Source organism: Perca flavescens, chromosome 3 (genome assembly GCF_004354835.1).
Source record: "Perca flavescens isolate YP-PL-M2 chromosome 3, PFLA_1.0, whole genome shotgun sequence".
NCBI classification, from domain to species: Eukaryota; Metazoa; Chordata; class Actinopteri; order Perciformes; family Percidae; genus Perca; species Perca flavescens.
Genome location: NC_041333.1, coordinates 15,622,563 through 15,644,268, shown reverse-complemented (window position 1 = coordinate 15,644,268; position 21,706 = coordinate 15,622,563).

The following is a 21,706-nucleotide window of genomic DNA, read 5'->3' as shown; positions in this document are numbered from 1 at the left end:
TGCAGGCTGGTGAATCATCAGTAGGACTCACGCCGCACAAGGAGGAGGGACATTGCCCGCCCAGGATACTTCCGTCCTCCTTCCAAAATTACCAGGGTAACCCGACATTGTCTGCTCTCTACTGTCACATCACTCTGTCGCACAGAGAGGAATAAAGAAATAGAGGGAGAGGTGGAATATGAATGAGGAACGTAGTCGTTAGCAGGGACTTTGTGAAAGATACAGTGTAATGTCTACATAGTCATATCAAAGCTCACCACCTTTTTCTTGCTTCAGCAAACAGCCATTGTCGTGTTACGATGTAGTCACGCCATTAGTATTCTTTCACTGCATCAACAAGGAGGAGAGAAAGTATGCAAGAAATGCAGCTTATAACCTACCATTGCCTCAGCATTTTTGCTATTGCTCTTAGTTGTCATGTTTATAACATATACCACTATGTTTGTCACAGTGAGTTCCAGTACTAAAGAGCAACAGTTTAAAGAGTTGCTTCACCCAAATTCCAAAACAGTAGATTGGTAGCCCAGGATCCCTAGAAATTACAAACACATCGGACAATTCTGTACATCATAATTTACGTCCAATGAAGAGTACCAATGCAGGATGTAATTACACTGTATGTAGCAGGGTGGTGGATCAGCGCGGGCCAAGTTCTCTGAGCAGGCAAAGCAGAGAAAGGGGAGGTAACCTTTCCCCTTATGACATCATAAAGGGAAGACTCCATATTGGCCCATCTGAGCTTTCATTTTCTCAAAGGCAGAGCAGGACACCCAGGGCTCGGTTTACACCTATCACCATTTCTAGCCACTGGGGGACCAGAGGCAGGCTGGGGGAACGCATATTAATGTTAACAAAACCTCATAAAGTGAAATTTTTATGCCATGGGACCTTTTAATAGAGACTATTTCTTTGGTCGGTGGGCAAATGAAACCAAAACTATCTGCTTGAAAGGAGAACGTGAGATACACTCAGTAAGAAAATTGTGTTTTTCGACATTTTGGTGAACTAAAACTTTAATTAAACTGTTATTTTAACATTCTAGAAGTTACACATACAGATTGATATTTGTTATCTTTACAAAATGATGACAACAAAATCTCACAGAGCGCCTCAGAAAACAAATTAGAAACGTTATGTTTATGTTTCTTAATTGAACTAAACCCTTTTGTTTTGCTTTGGCCCCACCAATGCAAAGTGTTTATAACTGGGCAGAATGTTGAGAACAGGAGGACTGTGTGTGTGTGTGTGTGTGTGTGTGTGTGTGTGTGTCTGTGTCTGTGTCTGTGTGTGTGTGTTCACAGAGGCAAAAGTTCAGCTTTGCCTTCGTCCAACAGCATGCTGACTGGGCCACAGCTTATTTGCTGATGCTATCTGTGAGTAGGAATCTGAGTAAACAGTGAGGCAAGATAACAAGGAGAGCAGCTCTTCCTTCTCTGCTCTCCTTCTGTTCTCCACCAACTCTCTCTATCAACTTCCAAAATCCTGACAGAGAACAAACAACTGACATCATCCCTTCATCTCTTTCACATCTCCACCTGCGAAATCCTTAATTGAAAATCTCTTTCGACCCATAGACCCCTCTCTGTCTCTTTGTTTCAGTCTCTCTCTCTCTCTCTCTCCCTCCTTTCTCTGTGCCAGAGAATGTAAGTAAGACTTGAGTGCCCTTTTCCTGTTGTAAAATTGCCAGATCTCTGTCCTTAAGCTCGGTCCTGTTCTCTTTGCTGAAGATATCAACGGACACAGCTGTCCTGACTAGACAGATGGCCACATCCTGCCAAAGATAGTAACAGTGAGATGAATCACTTGATTACTTTTTTCAAGCCAGAGATGTTCGTGCAGTTGCTTGTTACATGTTTGAAATCTTTTCTTTCACATTTTCTTCTCAAACATTCAGAGAATCTGGAAATGTGTCTGACCCTCCGACCTGTTAAAGGGTCTAAAGAGAGTCTGGGCTGCATGGCGTGACACTGCAGGCCACACCTGGACACATCTGGACCGGGGAGGGCAGCCCTGCTCTGACCCCCAGCACATCTGGAGCTGACACACTCCGAGACAGCGAGGAGATGCATAAATAACACTCACACATATGTACAGAATGGTCTTCATGGGAAATACACGAACGCAGACAGGCATGCACCAAAGACCAAACATACATCCTATATGTATGTGTATTTAAATGCACACATATGCAGAAAGCAAAATGTATGATAAATCATGTAATCACACACACACACACACACACACACACACACACACATGGACTAGATGCAGCTGGTCCCTCCCGCCGTGTCATGAGTTGTGAGCCTGCATTTTTATTTTATGTATGAAAGGAGACTGTTTTATCACACTGTCTCAGAGAGAAATATGAGCAGGTGCTGCAGCTGTTTGAGGGGTATTTTAACCGCCCAGAAGAGCCCCCTAACAGTGCCGGACAAGACATCCCAAATTAAAGCTGTGAGCCTCCCTCAGGGTCGACCCATAGATACAAAATCATCTGTGTTGTGGAATGCTTTAAAATGAATAACTGGTCATCCGCAGTAAAAAAATACATTCAAGATAGGACTTGAATGTCTGAGTTTATGCATTATAGTGTATGCATCTCTCAATCATAAACAATCATCTTTTGTGTACATACTGTAATGCACTACTAATAAATGTGTTTTAGAGCTCGCACTTTTATGGGGGCCTCACCAATACACCGCCATGTGTGAAGACAATCGGATGAACGGTTGCTGAGATTTCAAAGGACAGACAGACAGAGACTCCTTCCATTTTAGTTTGATTGGTTTGCATATCTCACCATGCAAGTTAAATGGTGCTCTGACTGGCTTTTTTCATGTCAGAAATGGGGTTCAGTGGCAGTGAGAAATTATCTCCTTTCTTGTTTAATCCATTCAATTTCATTCTTGACCTTGGAAATAGTTTAACAAAACAGTCCAAACTCATGGACCACTTCTAGCTTTTCACAGGGTCTTTATCAGCACATGGACTTTGCTCAGTTTGACTGTAACTATATGAAAAAGCAGACCATTGATTTTTTTGGGTGAAATGACGACTTTCCCAAGCAGATTTTAACAGCTGTATAGCAAGCTATCTTGAGCTGATGATAACACTGCTAGTTGGCCGGCTGGAGTTGCTGTAGTGTTAATTTCCTCAAACCAAATAAAGAGCATTAAAGAGCCACTAATGTTACCATAAACTGTGATAACTATCTAGGACTGGCTCCTCCTACACAGCGGATGTGTTTATCCTGAACGTAACTTAACCATACACTAACTTCTACTAACACCCATTAATACTATAACACGTAGTAGTTCTCTTTGTTATCATTTCCCTAATTTCTCCATATGTCCGACAAGATGGTGTGCCACCCTTTGCTACATTGCTATTTATTTACATTTTAAGGAAGGATTGCTGTTCATATACACATGCGTTCCTTTTGTCACTCTTGCTGCCTTGCTGCTCCACAGCCACTTGCTGACTCTGAAACCAGTGCCAACTCCTACTTAAACCATATCCTAGACTGGGTATCTTTAAAATTCCCATTTTTTGGTCACCATACATTGCCTCTCTCCTCTTCTTTATCTCTGTGATTCCCTCTCTCCACATTCCTCATCCTCTTCTGACTTCAGCTGTAGCTCATCCACTGTCTTCACTCAAACCCGTCCGGCATCTGCAAAATCTCCCCCACCCATCCTCATCCTACTATAAACTGTTTGCATGCAGTATGAGTGGTTGTCCTGACAACGGGCCGAGCCGAGGGGTGAGCTGCAGGTGTTCCTGTTTGGGTTTGACGGCACAGAGCGCTCTGCATTTCTTATTTTTAGTCTCGTGGAAAGCTCTGCTGCTTGTGGGTTGAGTGGGCCACTCGCTTATTTGTTTATTTATTTCAAATAGCCAATCTCTTGCGCAGGTTTGTGTCAACATTGAGGGCCAGCATCCTGTTATTACTGACCACACACACGTATGCATATACAAACCTGTAATATATGTACTGTAATTTTGTACCAGCATGCAAGCACGCAGACAGACACATGTTTTGTATGTGCACTATCTGCTTCCCTTGACAAAGAACATGGAAGTGCATACTTGAAGAAATGTGCACAAAGTTGTAAACGGACTGCAAGACACATACGCAAACATGCTCTCCTTACGTGTGCTTGTAGGTTAAAAACAAATTCTAGAGGCAGCTAAATAGAAAGGTAGAGATAAATTAAAAACAAACTGCTGACCCACATGTATTACAAACTGATCTTGAATCAAATCAATCATCATAAACTTTACATACAGTTATACATAAAGATACATGCAATTCAAAGTGCTTTACAGATGACTGACAAGCTGATAATATGATGGCACAAGTCTAAACAGTAAAACAATTTGAGACTAATGCACACAGGAAATAGAAATAATAAAGATGTAAATTACACTTTTTTTGTCATATTCAGGACAGTTATGTAATTGCCTGGATCCAAACTTTTGATTCTGCCCACACCACTGAGTTACACCGGAGTGTGACAAGTTATTAATTCTGTCTGATATCAAGTTATGTAATTCATCTCACTAGTCATTTGATAATGGTGAATCATCTTCATCACTGAACTCCTCCAACATCACAGAGATTCAGAGGATATTCTTTTTCAGCTTTGACAATCAGAGAGAGAGAGAGAGAGAGAATAGTTTATTTCCCTTCATATAAAAAAAAAGTAGATGTTTGGCTTTCGTCTCTGTGACATATTATCCACTTTGCTGTTTGCTAATCAAGGCTGTCTGTGTTAAACTGTATATGACCCTCACAGTGGAGTGTGTGCCAGTATAGACCAAGTCTGGCACCTGTGTTTGCTGGCACCTGCTCTCTAAAATATACACTGACTATATTAATAGTGAATCAACTGGTACAGGAGCTGGAACGTCTTTTTAACAGCTGCTCAATTTATTCACATAAGAGTGTAAATTACAATGTGTGCACTAGGGTATAATGTAGCACCATTTTGTCACTATGAGTTTACGGAGGAGGATTATTGATCTAAGTTGAAATCGGTGTGTTGTATTTTTGATCATTTGTGTTTTTTCATGAAACATTTAATGTTAGCTAAATCTTTCAAACCGTATATCAAAGCACAACATTTGCTTGGTTTCGGACCGGTTGAGATTCAAGGTTTTCATTAATTGATACTTATAATTTTTTTATCATTTTTTACATAGCTTTCAATAGTCTTAACCCTAAATGTGTGGTCATTTTATGGATTATATTTGCATTATAAAGGCATTTATATAATTTTTCATATGTTATGATGAATATTTTACTGTGTTCCATGTCTTTCCTCACTTTTTATCCTTATCCGAATCGAGGGTCTAAGGAAAGAGGGTGTTATTGCTACAGATTGTATAGCCCCTTGAGGTAAATTTGTGATTTTGGGCTATATAAATAAAATTGACTTGACCTGGAATAGTTTGACACGATGATCATTAGACTGGAATCAAAACATTAGTGTCTATTTAGAAACATTTGTGGTTTGGAGTCAGTGGGCAATTTTATAAATGGTCAATCTCCTACAATAGATGCCTGTAAAAGTTTCTTTCAAAAACTGAACAAAAACTTTATTATTTTGGCTATTTGCGTTATTTGGTACATGACCTACAAGATTGTGTTTTGACTGCTGGAAATAATATAACTGTTAGCAAATAATACACTACAAACCAGCGCAGCTGATGCATGTGGTTTAGACTGCACAGGAGCATGCATGAAAATACAGCTCTGAAATTGTACATGTTGCACCCTAATTTGATGTTTTTCTAAATCACAGTGCCGCTCTAACTGCAGGAACTGTAAACATTCACTGCTGCACAACATTTTTACACATGACAAGGACATCATGAGACCACATACAGTTGAGTTCTTGTATGCAGCTTTTTTGAACTGAATTCAAAAGACATAGCACACTTTCAATGAACCCATAAGGTTACCTTTGTACAGTCTGCACCAATAAAGAAAGGTAGGTAGGTGTGTGCGTGCGTGCGTGCGTGCGTGCGTGCGTGCGTGCGTGCGTGCGTGCGTGCGTGCGTGCGTGCGTGCGTGCGTGGGTGTGAGAGATCCTCTGAGCACTGAATTACTGAATGAATTTGTGCAGGAGCAGCAGTAGTAGTAGTTCCGGGAGTGTGTAAGTGGGAGTTTGAATGAAAGACGAGTCCATTGCTGTTTCAGTGTCCTTGAGCATAATGAATGCATACCAGTTTATAAGATACTCTCTCTCTCTCTCTCTCTCTCTCTCTCTCTCTCTCTCTCTCTCTCTCTCTCTCTCACACACACAGACACACACACACAATGACTCTTCAATGACCTTGTCTTTAGCATCTGCAAACATAATATGACTGAAATGTGCTGTGGAGGAGTGTGACCATGAAACTTTCTGTTTCCCTTTGGTTTTTATTGCTGTTTTTATTCACATTCACCATATGCATATTGACTTTGTGTTTGCTTTCATATTTTTGATTTGCTGTAGATATGATGTTATAATGTGTGGGATGATAAAACCCAGCAACATATTAAATATTCATAAACGCTTCCCTATATACTATAGTTTTAAGTCAAAAATGTCCTTTTTCGCAGTTTGATAAGAATGGTCTTTATATTGAAATGGAAGGAGATGAGAGGGATCGGTTTGAGTGGCTCAGTGTGCAGCAGCGGGGGCATAAGGTGATGGAATTAGAAACACACAATCGCATACACAGACACATTTATTCCCCACATCTCTCCTTGCAGAAACAGCGACCTCAGGATGTAGGAATTAAATCTTATCGCTGCAAAAACTCACATAGGAATTCTTTGCCGGTGAATGAAAAACATCAGACCCTGTTTGTGTGACTGTGTCTGTGTATAGTCTGTCAGTGAGTGTGTCTCCGTCTGTTTGTACATTCATGCAGGATGTGTGGGCATTTCAGTGGTATGGACTCCTTTATGTGTCCATCTAATGAAATCTCATCTATGTCTCGCTCTCCTTTCTCTGCTTCTCTTGTTCCATCCATTTGTCCTTCCCAGCACGCAACACTCTCGTGTCATTCTCCTCTAAGGACCACTCAATTTAGTGGAAGTATTTACTGGAAGCATTTAACCAGCAATCGAAACGCTTTTCTGATCATGTTGCTGTGTTCTCATACAATAAACTCTAATAAAACAGTATAGTCACCTGTTGTCTGTTTGGTGTTCAGTCACTGCAAAACCTTGTGTTGTTGAGCCCGGTAGAGTGCCTTATTTTATAGAAGACATTTTTATTCATCTTTAATTTGTTTGTTTGCAACATAATTATTGCCTCCACTGAGTGGATATGGTATAATAGCAAGTCTCCACATCTATTAGCCTGCTGAAATGCAGTTTAGCATAGATGGTGCAAAAAATGCAATGAATGCATCTATGAAAAGTAGTAGTAGTAGTAGTAGTAGTAGTAGTAGTAGTAGTAGTAGTATCAAAAGTATGGATACAGTAGAATTAATCTGGTTATGTTATACACAGCACTAACAACAAGCAGATATATAATATGTGTGCACAGTTAAATATGGTTAGAGTTCAACAACAGTGGTATTATGAAGCATCCAGTGCCTGGAAAACTAATTCCTGAAAAAATGTTGTTCTCCATAACAATGACATCATGAGACACAACCTTGAAAAAATTTATGTTAAAGTGTTTTGGGATTTCTATGGCAATTATACAGGTTGCATCTCTGCTTAACATTACATCCAGTATCATCAGCATATATGGAGATATCCAAGTTGGATTTCCGACCTTCAGTAGGAGAAACCTTTTTCCCCACATTCAAGCTACGTATCAAACCATTTGGCAAGCAGTTCCGAGGAAGCGTTCTGGCAGCTTCATTGTGTACTTTAATAGTGGTAACTCAGCTGCATTTAAGGCAGATTAAATGACAAATTAACACTTTTGATGATTCTACTAGCCAGTTCCACTGGGACGTTTTGGGCACGATTGGTGGGGTTGCTATCGACAAAATACACACGGCGATACACTGGTAAGAGCAAATTACCTTTAACCATGTATCCAGCTAATTTAAATAGCTCATGCTGCTGTATATGTGAATAGTTAAAGGTGCTCTAAGCGATGTCAAATGTTTTTTAGGCTACAACATTTTTTGTCACATACAGCAAACATCTCCTCACTATCTGCCTGTCCCGTGAACACTGTAAAAAAACACGGTCTCTGTAGACAGACCAGGCTCCACAAACGCCAACAAAAACAAACTGTGCCAACCTGCACCACCAATCATAACAAACAGTCTTCCAGCGTTCCAGCCAATAACCGACAAGAAGGATTTGGGGGTGGGGGTTGGCGGTTTAGTGCGTGGAAGCATGGAAGGGAGGGGGAGGGGATGGGATGAGGAAGAGGGAGGGGTGAGCTAGCCTCGTTTTGTTTGAAAATACTTCGAACGTCAACAAGAAGCGCCGTCACCCAACATCACTTAGAGTACCTTTAACTTCATTTAATATATTATGTGCCGTTTTCTGTTGCAGGGTGCAAATGTTTCACCAAAAGAAGTTCCTTCCCGAGACCAATTTGCAGATACACCATCGCTGCGACCGGACGATTGTGATTGGTTCAAAGAAATGCAAACAACCCAGGCCATTTTTTCTCATATTGAGGAGTGTATGTGTGGAGGGGCCAGACCTTACTCTGCAGCGCTGTGGAGATAGGTCTAGCAAGCGAAACTACTTGAAGCCTGACAAGATGGATTTTCGTATGATCTCGTGATATCGCGAGAATCCAGCTGCTGTGCAGCAAGGTAACCAGTTAAGTCAATTTTAAATCTAAATTAGGTGCCTTACTGAAGAAGATTTTTACCTTTGTTCATGTTGCGCGTCATTCCTGCTGGGTGCCTTTGTTTTGTAATTATCGTAATGTAAATGCTGTTTGTACTCCGTCCCGTGGTCTTAAATCAATTAATCTGAATCTGAAATGTATAAATCATCAAAACATTTAAACCATGTTAACCTTTTAGTTGTTTCCTCTCTTCTCATTTGGTTATCGTTGTGAGTTGTTTGAAGCTCAGTTTGGCAAAGTTAAGTGTATTTTGAAATTGACTAATATAAATTTATGATGAAAAAAGCATTTACTGTACACAAAATAAATCCAAACTTGATTTATATTTACCTTGTATGTTTCTGTGAACTCTACAAAGTCATAGTTACACATTAAAGGCATCTAGAAAAAGCCCAATGTAACTTCATTACATCCACACAATGAAGGCAAATGTAAAGTCATTGCACAAATGACTGTCCAGCTCCTCATGTTTGTCATTCAGACTGTTGTCTGGGGAGGCATCGATCACGTTAAGTGTTTGAACATCAATCTTTGCTTATTTTTGGGGCCGTGAAGCCTTTCTCTCATGACTCACTCTGCTCCGTGACGTGCTCTTCTTAGGAAAATTTGATTTTGGAAAAAGACGGTAGACAACCAAGTCATTAAGCTCCATTGTTTCCATAAGTTCCAAAACAACACTTCACAGTCTGTTGATGTTACGGCGTCACTTCACCAGTTATAATTTGAACACAGTGACGGCACTCATTGCTAAGTATTTATTGTTTCCCATCTCATCTGTAACACAATGGAACCTTTACATGCTCACGACACTCAGTTGTACAGTAAATAATCAGATTCATTCATTTGAATGGTTCTGTGGTTCAAAGTAAAGTGATTCTCCCTTTCACACAGGTTTACATGAAGTGATTGAATAGCTGGGGTTGATTACTCAGAGAAAGATGTGACTTTACAACAGTTTCCAGCTGCAGTAAATGTGTTTAACTGTCCTGATAAAAATGGCCTCATTCATTTAAACTAAAGCAGATTTACACATTTTATCATGTTGGGTTGTGGACTGACCAAACAACTTGAAGAGACAAAATATATTAGATTTTTTTTATATGCCTTGAAAATGCCATAAAAATAACAGCTCCATCACATTTCTTCTTCTTTTTGTCACATTCACACTTCAAATGATTGAATGGTTTGATAAGTTACGGATGATTTTGTCATGTATTCACTCTCTTTTTAGCTTTGTTTTCTTTTTCTTTATGTGGGAGAGAAGGAAACAGGAATGACTCAGACAAGGGGGCAGAGTCTATAGAAGGTGGTGGAGAGCTTACCTGGGCCTTTCTTCCTGCACTGTGACACACCTGAAAGAGCAGCTGAGGCCAGCCTCTGTTTGGTGTATGTTTTAAACTGCATTAAAGATTTGTTCTTAAATGTTAAAACATGTTCTTTGTTAGATTTTCCCATGTCATGTTTGGTGAGGGACAAACAATTGGAGTGATTGCTTATGCACATCAGCCAATAAATAAGGCATGCTCATGCTGAATGTAGATGTTTAATAAAGTAGGTTTTTCAGTATCTTTTATGATATTAACATTGTTTTTTAATAAATGTGGATTCCAGTCACCGGCATGTCTCCGGATAGGGAAAAAGGGACTCTTCTAGCTTCAAAAGGTGCACTTATTTTATTGCATGTCTTTTGCAAATGTTTGTGATTTCTTTTGTAAAGCATTTTAACGTGTTTTATTTTTTTTCTAAGTTTTGAACAAAGACATTGCTGAATGAGCCAACCATTGTTTTTCCCAGTTTAAGATTTTTTGTGTACTTTTTATTTTCAAAAATAACCGTGCACAGCTGTCAGTTTTCAGAAAAGTGTTCGTTTACATGTACCCGTGTATATATGCCGTCAATGCCATCAAGAGCGTGCCAAACCTGTAGGTGGCAGTGTAACGAGAAGCTCAAGCCCACGTTAGCCAATCAGAACAAATGAAGGGAAATGTCTCAGTTTTTCAAAATAACCATGGACGTGTAAACGGGGTATTAAAAGGCCTCTTGGATTCACTTGTGGTCTCTCCTCGCTGACTATGGATGGGCAATACCATACTTTTAGGATTCGATACGATAATTTTTCTTGCATTTTCATCGATAAGCGATACCGATACCGTTAATTTCTTATTGGCAATTTTTGTCAGTAAAAATATTATTACATTTAAGACAAATCACCAGACAAATACAGACCATTTATACAAAATGTATTATGGTCAATACATAATAACATTTAAAATAAAATAAATAACATAAATATGAATGAAATAAATTAAATATGAACAAAAACATACACATTTTCACTTTTCTTATTTCTCAAAAAAAGAAAAAAGACCAATCTTGGTAAAAAAAAAAGAAAGAAAAAATACTAATACATCATAACAATGTTATGTTTCGAACCTCTTTGTAGAAGTAAACATGTAAAATAGGATTTACTTATCCTATAAACCTGCATAAGAAAGACAGTTGTTCCCTGAGAAAATGAACTTGGAAGAATTAACTAGAAAAATGACACCATCACGCCTTTAGTGCACTCGAGATATGTCGTCACACTTTACTGAAGTTTCAGATTGCTGTCAAAGAATTTCAGAAAAAGTATCATATTCACATTTTTTGCATTTGTCGGCGTCGGCTGTGTTGCACGTTGGCGCTCATTTGCTCGTCTCCTGTCACGTGACATGGGTCAGCTCAATACGCCGCCAGGTACAGGGGTGTCCGGCACATAGTATTTAAGTAAATAATCTAAAACAGCTGAAAGTGTTATTATTATTTTTTAGTTTATATCGATATTTTTTTAAGGAAATCAATGCCAAATGAGTAGCGTGAGTATATCGATCTACCGATACCACAGGATCGATACGCCCATCCCTATCGCTGACACACCAGCATCTTGCCCTTGGTTGCTGTTTTGTTTTGCTGCACCATACAACACTACACATACATTATTTCACTCATGCACCCACTCATCTTACTGAACTTTATGATTTAAACTAATAAATCATTTATTAATTGGCTTTGTTGTGTGCATTTCCTTAATTTTGTTTTGGTCATGGCCGTGTGGTTTGTGACACTGAATAGGCAATTTGAGTGTGTAAAACTGTTTAAAGTGGCTGGTGTGCCGTGTTGGGCTTATCTATAAACTGCCTCCATATTTTGTGACAAATGATTGTGTTGGAGCTTAAAGGTCCAATATGTAATATTTGTACTGTAATAAATCCAAAAATGACACCAATGCCTCATCAGATATTAAGGAAACATGTTAAACTGAAATACTATCTTTTCTGACAACAATACTAATGTCAGTATTTTTTCTTTTTGAAATTTACATTCCGTGACGGAATTTATGTTTATGTTTTGATCTGTGTGTTGTTATCAAGGCCCAGTTTGACAGCCTGAGGGGTATTGCACAAAACCAGGATAAGGGATTAAGTCGGGATATTCAGGTTATCCTGGATGAATTTAGCTTTGACTTGGTTGCACAAAAGCAGGTTGAATTAAACCCAGCCAAGTAACCATGGCGATTTATTCTTTGCAGCTAGCCTGGTCCAGAGCAGGCTAACAGGCAGGCTAAGATTAATCCTGGAGTCTGATGTGTAAAAACAGCTGCCGCTCTGATCCGAAATCAACGTGTTTAACAGTTTTTCCGTTAATTGTCTTCTGAATGTGTTCTGCTTCATTTTATTAACATGCATTACTTGTCACTATTGCTGTTACGAGTTTGATTTAAATCCTACTACTGCAGTTGTTGAGATGGTAATGGTAAAAAGTGGGACGATACGGAGGAAATGGGCTTGAGGCGGGGGGAGGCAGGGGGATCCTCCCACACCGTGCAGCGGACTCTAAAAGCGGACTTTTAACATCAATAACAACGACAATGGCACCTGATCAAATGTCCTTTTTTACCAAATGGGAGTGAGAATGTGGTGGAATGCCACAAAGCTTCTTAATCATTTTATTTTGGTGCTGTCACTCGTCATCTTGGAGCTTGGGAGTGAGAAAAAAAAAAACATGAATAATAACAGGCTACATTTTACAGATATGCTTACAGTGTGTATTGAAGTCACTTTTTTTCTAGTTTTTGTCCAGTCATGCTTGTTCTGTATGAACATTAATTGTACAAGATATTTAGAATTAGACATAGCTTATGGAGATTTGTGCATATGGTTGTAAAACATATTCTCGCATTTTGAATACGCTTTGAAATTAAGCCTAGTCCTTATAAATTTCCCAGGAACAAGATATATATATTTTTTATTTATATAGTGCTTTACAGGCTACTCAAAGACACTTTACACTAAAACCAGCACATTTAGCGCATAAAAACATATACAGCAATAAAACCAACACATAAAACATGCATATTAAAGCAATTAAAACGTGGAGTGAAGTAGATTTTTTTTAAATCCATATGTATTATTGTCTGTCGGTCTTTTTTTTCCGTTTGATAACAGCCGTAATTCCCTTTTTGCATATTACAGTATATGTTTCACCTCCTCGTAAATTTCCATTAGAAGCTGCTGCTGCACGCGTCTTTTCCATTTCTGCATCAGTAAATCTGTGATCGATACCGTGGTCTATTTAAGAAATCCGTGAACGTGCACTTATCCCAGCTATGTACACCTGGCTTGACATAGCTTCACCTACTTATCCTGGCTCGGCAAACGTGCAACCGATTAAGCCGCGATGAGTGGATCACACTAAGTCAAGCTGCGCTTTTTCATTTATCCTGGATTTTTTTATTCTACTTTTGTGCAATAGGCCCTAGGCCGGGTTGCCAGATATACCTGTAAAAATGTAAACCCAGCGCGCTACAGCTGTAACGGTAGTACAGCCATGAAAGCAGCACACAAAGAAACAGGATCAACGGAGATAGATTCTACATGACATAAAAAAAGAAAACAGCATGTTTCTAACAGTTGCGTGACCAGAGACGTAACAACCCCCTGGTAAAAATTGGAGATGTATTTGAAAGATGGAGACAGCTTGGATCCCAAAAGGACGCAGTGTTGGCTTATTTTCTCCTGAACAGGTAAGCATTAGCTTCAGGCTAATTTATCATAGCTACTAGGGATGGGTCATTTCAACATTTGTGTACTCACATTGAATTATATAGCTAGAGTACCCGAGTTGGTTACTCGCAAAAACAGTTGAGACACAGCCAGTAAAGTGATCCCGACTGGTCCTGGCTAACGCCGCCATGCTAACCCTGCTAACTGCTAACGTTACCGGGAGGACCAGGCAAGCAGCCCATGGCTGTTTACAACGTGTAGTTCAGCAGCTGGAGCCAACAACGGTGAGTTATTTTACGGTGAGTTTGCATTGTGTTTAGCGATTGTTGCAGTAATTCTAAGCCAATGAAGTGTGTTCCGTCGGCAAGGTAGTGGTATTTTTAACGTTTCGTATTGTAATTCTAAGCCCAGGAAGTGTGCCTGACTGGCGTGTGGAGAGGACAGTGAGGTAGTTGTGTTTTTAGCGGTTCATACTGTCATTTTAAGCCGAAAAAGTGTGTCTGTCAGTTGGTTACAGAGCTCCGCGTGAGCACTGGCTTTTATGACTGTCAATATAGCCAGCATCTACCGTTAGCTACTCCGCTGTGCTGTGGAGTAATGTCTGGCTATGTGAGAAAAGCGTCTAGCAACATTGTTGTGAATGCTGCGGTCTCAGCCTGGCAACCCCCGTGAACTTTGAGTTTGGGCAGGAGGGGGCGGGGGAAACGACTCTCCGGTATTTTGAATTGGTAGTGCAGTAACTATTTTAACCGCTAGCTGCCAGTATTACACACAATATTACATATTGCACCTTTAACTCTACACTTGTCCCTCTTTTAGTGCAGTTTAACCCCATCCAGGTTTTGTTTTATATGTTGAGTTTTTGATGGTTCATGTAGTGTCTATACAACCTTGTCCTGATAACGTGATGCTAATAAACTATTTTTTTTGTATAGCAGTCTCTGGTCCCCGTTAATTCTGGGTCTGTGCTTTTGATATCACTTATGCTTAACTCCTGAGGGAAATATCTGTCTCTTTAGCTACCAAATGTTCCACTTCTATCATTAGCTAGTTACTAACTCTGTCTGTCGTTTGGGTACGTAGTATAAAGTTGGGTTTTAGAAAGTTTTCTCTGAAAATAGTTGCCTGCTGCAGAAAAATGATGCAGAGCGGTAAGAGTGGAGTTGTGGCCCAGAAAACTCAATTAGCTCAAATACATTAAAACACACTGTAGAGCTGCAGAGTCGGGTAATAATTCCTTGCGTGTTCAACCCCTTTCATATTACACATAGTGATTTAACCCATTATTGATGTAAAATATGTTGTCACAGTCAAATTGAGAGAAGAAAAAAAATGTTTTCCTGAAAAATGTGAGAACTTTTACTTTTGTACTGCATATCAAATATGATAATTTCTGTAAAAAAAGAATTCTGGCAGTAAGATTGGCGTTATTGGCATCTGTTATTGATATCTGACTAAATTTAGTCCTTACTAGTAACTGTCACAAATCATTGCTGTCATGGCAACAAACCAACCTTTTTGCATCTTGCTCTGTCCATTAAGCATCTCCTGTCATTTCAGAGCCTGACATTCCCCCTCTGTCCAGCAGTCCCCAGTGCATTCATTACCTGCCCCCCTGATCCCAATTCCCTCATCAGTTCGTCGGTATACACACCTTCCCTTTAGCCATAAAATTAGTTTCAGCTGAAGTGATTATGTTATCCTTCCTGCCTGCTTTATGCCCCTTTGGACTTAGTTGCCTGTTCTGACTGTCTGTTGCCGAACCTTTTTTCTGTTCAATGACCTAGTAAAATAAAAACAATTAGACATGGAGACGTTTTATTAATATCACCCTTACTTCATAAAGTTACAACAGCAATTACATCACTATTGCAGACAGATGACTTGACTATGAAAAAATATATGTGTCGATGCACATCTTGTACACGCAGATAATTGTGACAGTCAAAATCCTGGACATTATTTCAACACTTGCTTACCTTTGGGCAACAATCAACACTAAGTTTCATTGAGTGCTTTACACAGATAATGTGGATAGTTGGTGCTTTTATTGAAGGGATAAAGAACCTCATAAATTCCCATATTATCACCTTAGAAGCATTTACTTTACACACAAACACACTTATACGGGCATGTGTGTTTACAGCTGTTACTGCTCTTTCTGAGGCCAAGTCACCTTTCTATCCAGATTGACCGCTTTCCTTCCCACCGGAATAAGTCCAAACACCCCCCCTCCTCTTCTTCCTCTCCTGATGAGGCCTAGCTCTCTGTGTCCATTGAGGGATGGAGCGGTATGGAGGTGGGAACACTGGGATGCAGGACGGATGGATGGCTTGTTAAGAGGGCGGTGAGTATTACTTTAAAAGTCTCTCTCCACCCCCGTCGGAAGTCAGCGGGACAGGCAGCGGACGGCTTTTCCAGAGGATGGGAAACCTGGAGGCTGGAATTACTGCTCATTTGGAGAAGCCAGAGCTGTGGCTCAGCTATGGTGTCTGAACCCTGTATGCATATAGGCCGTTATCCATTTGTATGGAACAAATACTCATACATCTCATACTTTTAAAGGCCCATATTGTTGAATTTAGCATGTTAGTCCTTTTTTGTCCCTTTAAGTATGGCTTGAACTTGGAAAATCATCTCATAGGCTACCCCACTTTCTTAAAGTATTGTATATATATTCTTTATCAGATTGTTCCAGCTATATGATGGTTACAACAAATGAAATATTCAAACCCATCAAATGGAGATAATCTGTATCCGCATAACTCATACATGTTTCCATAAATTTAACCTGACATATTTGATATCTTTGGAAACTTGAGTTTTAAGTTTGGCTGCTCAACATGAGCTTGTAATGACTGGCCCACCTGTGGGTCACTGAGTTTTAAGAGGCTTTCTAAAATGCATGTATATATTTAACATTTCTGCTGACTATATGTTATATATGACATTTTATTACCCTCCACGCAGCTGTTGGTTTCAGCTCATGCAGTATGAAAACCACTTGCAGGGACTAAACTTGCTTGAGTTATGCAATCCATCACCATAAGCATTACATTGCTTTTATTGTTTTATGGTATCATGGTACTTTAGTTGCAAACAGGGACCATGCTTACTGTAAAACTCTCCCTGGTGGTGTGTTCAAGGGTTTGTGAGAAGCTCTTACATCTTCAAGAACAAATTCACATAATGCTTCAGGGTGTCCATGTTTGTCTTCTGTGTTTGATCTCATGGACAAAAGACTGTAACTCATGCATGTTTTTTTAACTCTCAAATTTCAGCAAAGAATTTTTTCAAAACAGCCCCTGCTCAACATTTAACAAAAAAAACAAAAAAGCTACTTAATAGTAACTGATAGATTATTTCTGTAGCTAGCAAGATTTGAGTCTGCATTTTGATTTTCACTGCATACTGAAATCAACTAAAAACAATAGCTGCCTTGAAGTTAGGAAATCAATCTACAAACTTAAGGGTATGCTTTTGGAAAATGGTCAGCTAATTGACAAAGACCACATCATTTTGGTGAGCAACTTAGTTAATTGGAACAACAGATAGTGTAATGGAAGTGCGGTTAAATGGAGTTGAGCCCAAGGGGATGGATAGAGGGTCAAATAGAGATTGATGTTAAGAACCCCGGAGAGTGAGACTCAGGGTGGGGGGCTTTGTGGCTTCATCGTTCCCACCTTGTGGTTCCTGTAATGACAGAGAAGGACAAGAGGAAAAAGAAAAAGGGGCTTTGGTTGAGAATTGGATGGATGGAAGAAATAAAAGAAAAAAGGGGAAGTGGGTCAGATACACCTATAAACTGTAGGTAGGCAATGGAAACTAGATTAGATCCTGGTCTTTGTCCCTGACGTTATTTGTCAGTAATGAAAATGGACAGGACGTGTAATTGTTTTAATGGCAACAGAGTGACCAACAATAATGCAACATTTTACATTTGTAGGTTTCTAACTCCTAGTTAACTAAAAGAAATAGTTCAAGTAACATTGTGAGGAAAACTCTTTGTGGTTTTAGGGGGAATTACATGCTATAAATTCTTCTTGGTGAACAATAGGGTGCTGTCCTAGCTCTTTCCCACTGCTTCTCGTTTTTTTTTTATGCTAAGCTAAGCTGATCTTCTCCTGGCTCCCGCTCTATACTTACAGCACAGACATGAGAGTGGTATTGATCTTCACTAACATCTAACTCGGTAAGAAATCAAAAGAAGATTTCACAAAATGTAGAACTAAATGCAAGAACTGTTTCTACTTTTACCATAGATTTAACAAGTGACAATGAACAGTATAGTCTGAGAGCTAATACCATCCATCCATCCATCCATCCATCCATCTTTGTCCGCTTATCCGGTGTCGGGTCGTGGGGGGAGCAGCTCCAGCAGGGGACCCCAAACTTCCCTTTCCCGAGCAACATTAACCAGCTCCGACTGGGGGATCCCGAGGCGTTCCCAGGCCAGGTTGGAGATATAATCCCTCCACCTAGTCCTGGGTCTTACCCGAGGCCTCCTCCCAGCTGGACGTGCCTGGAACACCTCCCTAGGGAGGCGCCCAGGGGGCATCCTTACCAGATGCCCGAACCACCTCAACTGGCTCCTTTTGACGCAAAGGAGCAGCGGCTCTACTCCGAGCTCCTCACGGATGACTGAGCTTCTCACCCTATCTCTAAGGGAGACGCCAGCCACCCTCCTGAGGAAACCCATTTCGGCCGCTTGTACCCTGGATCTCGTTCTTTCGGTCATGACCCAGCCTTCATGACCATAGGTGAGGGTAGGAACGAAAACTGACCGGTAGATCGAGAGCTTTGCCTTCTGGCTCAGCTCTCTTTTCGTCACAACGGTGCGATAGATTGAATGTAATACCGCACCCGCTGCGCCGATTCTCCGACCAATCTCCCGCTCCATTGTCCCCTCACTCGCGAACAAAACCCCAAGGTACTTGAACTCCTTCACTTGGGGTAAGGACTCATTCCCTACTTGGAGAAGGCATTCCATCGGTTTCCTGCTGAGAACCATGGCCTCCGATTTAGAGGTGCTGATCCTCATCCCAACAGCTTCACACTCGGCTGCGAACCGATCCAGTGAGTGCTGAAGGTCACAGGCCAATGATGCCATCAGGACCACATCATCTGCAAAGAGCAGCGATGAGATCCCCATCCCACCGAACTGCAACCCCTCCCCACCCCGACTACGCCTCGATATCTTGTCCGTAAATATTAGAAACAGGATTGGTGACAAAGCGCAGCCCTGGTGGAGGCCAACCCTCACCTGAAACGAGTCCGACTTACTGCCGAGAACCCGGACACAGCTCTCACTTTGGTCGTACAGAGATTGGATGGCCCTGAGTAGAGACCCCCTCACCCCATACTCCCGCAGCACCTCCCACAGTATCTCCCGGGGGACCCGGTCATACGCCTTCTCCAAATCCACAAAACACATGTAGACCGGTTGGGCATACTCCCAGGCTCCCTCCAGGATCCTTGCGAGAGTGAAGAGCTGGTCCGTTGTTGCACGACCAGGACAGAATCCGCATTGTTCCTCCTAAACCCGAGGTTCGACTATCGGCCAAACCCTCCTTTCCAGCACCTTGGAGTAGACTTTACCAGGGAGGCTGAGAAGTGTGATACCCCTGTAATTGGCACACCCCTCTGGTCCCCCCCTTTTTAAAAGGGGAACCACCACCCCAGTCTGCCACTCCTTTGGCACTGTTCCAGACTTCCACGCAATGTTGAAGAGTCGTGTCAACCAGGACAGCCCCTCCACACCCAGAGCCTTGAGCATTTCTGGACGGATCTCATCAATCCCCGGGGCTTTGCCACTGTGGAGTTGTTTGACTACATCAGTGACTTCCGCCTGGGAAATCGACGACAATCCCCGTTATCCTCCAGCTCTGCCTCTAACATAGAGGGCGTATTAGTCGGATTCAGGAGTTCCTCAAAGTGCTCCTTCCACCGCCCTATTACCTCCTCAGTTGAGGTCAACAGTGTCCCATCCTTACTGTAAACAGCTTGGATGGTTCCCCGCTTCCCCCTCCTGAGGTGGCGAACAGTTTTCCAGAAGCTTTGGTGCCGACCGAAAGTCCTTCTCCATGTCTTCTCCAAACTTCTCCCACACCCGCTGCTTTGCCTCTTTCATGGCAGAGGCTGCAGCCCTTCGGCCCTTCGGTACCCTGCAACTGCCTCCGGAGTCCTCTGGGATAACATATCCCGGAAAGACTCCTTCTTCAGTCGGACGGCTTCCCTGACCACCGGTGTCCACAACGGTGTTTGTGGGTTACCGCCCCTTGAGGCACCTAAGACCCTAAGACCACAGCTCCTCGCCGCAGCTTCAGCAATGGAAACTTTGAACATTGTCCACTCTGGTTCAATGCCCCCAGCCTCCACAGGGATGCACGAAAAGCTCTGCCGGAGGTGTGAGTTGAAAGTCTGTCGGACAGGGGCCTCCTCCAGACGTTCCCAATTTACCCGCACTACATGTTTGGGCTTACCAGGTCTGTCCAGAGTCTTCCCCCACCCCCTGACCCAACTCACCACCAGATGGTGATCGGTTGACAGCTCTGCCCCTCTCTTCACCCGAGTGTCCAAAACATACGGCCTCAGATCAGATGAAACGATTATAAAATCGGTCATTGACCTTTGGCCTAGGGTGCTCTCGTACCAGGTACACTTATGAGCATCCTTATGTTCGAACATGGTGTTTGTTATAGACAATCCATGACTAGCACAGAAGTCCAACACCAAACAACCACTCTGGTTTAGATCAGGGAGGCCGTTCCTCCCAATCATGCCTCTCCAGGTGTCTCCATCATTGCCCACGTGCGCGTTGAAGTCCCCCAGCAGAACAATGGAGTCCTCCACTGGCGCCCCATGCAGGACTCCACTCAAGATCTCCAAGAAGGCCGAATACTCGGAACTCCTGTTTGGTGCATATGCACTAACAACAGTCAGAGTTTTCCCTTCCACAACCCGCAGGCGTAGGGAGGCGACCCTCTCGTCCACCGGGGTAAACTCCAACGTAGCGGCGCTCAGCCGGGGGCTTGTGAGTATCCCCACACCCGCCCGGCGCCTCACACCCTGGGCAACTCCGGAGAAGAAAAGAGTCCAACCCCTATCCAGGAGTACGGTTCCAGAACCGAGACTGTGCGTAGAGGTAAGCCCCACCAGATCTAACCGGTAGCGCTCCACCTCCCGCACCAGTTCCGGCTCCTTCCCCCACAGAGAGGTGACGTTCCACATCCCCTGAGCCAGCGTCTGCCGCCCGGGTCTGGTCCATCGAGGCCCCTGACCTTCAGTGCCACCCATGTGGCAGCGCACCCGACCCCAGCGGTTCCTCCCACAGATGGTTGGCCCATGGGCTGGAGAGATGGGAGCCACGTAGCTTGTTCGGGCTGTGCCCGGCCGGGCTCCGTGGCAAACCCGGCCACCAGGCGCTCGCCGACGAGCCCGCCGTCTGGGTCTGGCTCCAGACGGGGGCCCCGGGCTTCCTCCGGGCAGGGTCACTCCATCTCTACCTTGTTTTTCCATAGGGTTTTTGAACCATTCTTTGTCTGGCCCCTCACCTGAGACCACTTTGCCTTGGGAGACCCTACCAGGAGCACAAAGTTCCAGACAACACAGCCCTCAGCTTCACAGAGACACACAAACCTCTCCACCACGATAAGGTGATGGTTCACGGAGAAGTTAGAGAGCTAATACACTGATAGTAAAGTTGGTGGTGGGCTATGTTTGGATTTCAGTGTTTTACTGGAGGACTCATGGTGGATGTTTGCTGAAGGTCACTCTCAGTAATCACTACACCTCCCAGCCAGACGATATATTTGTGATTGTGAAAGTCTGTATAGA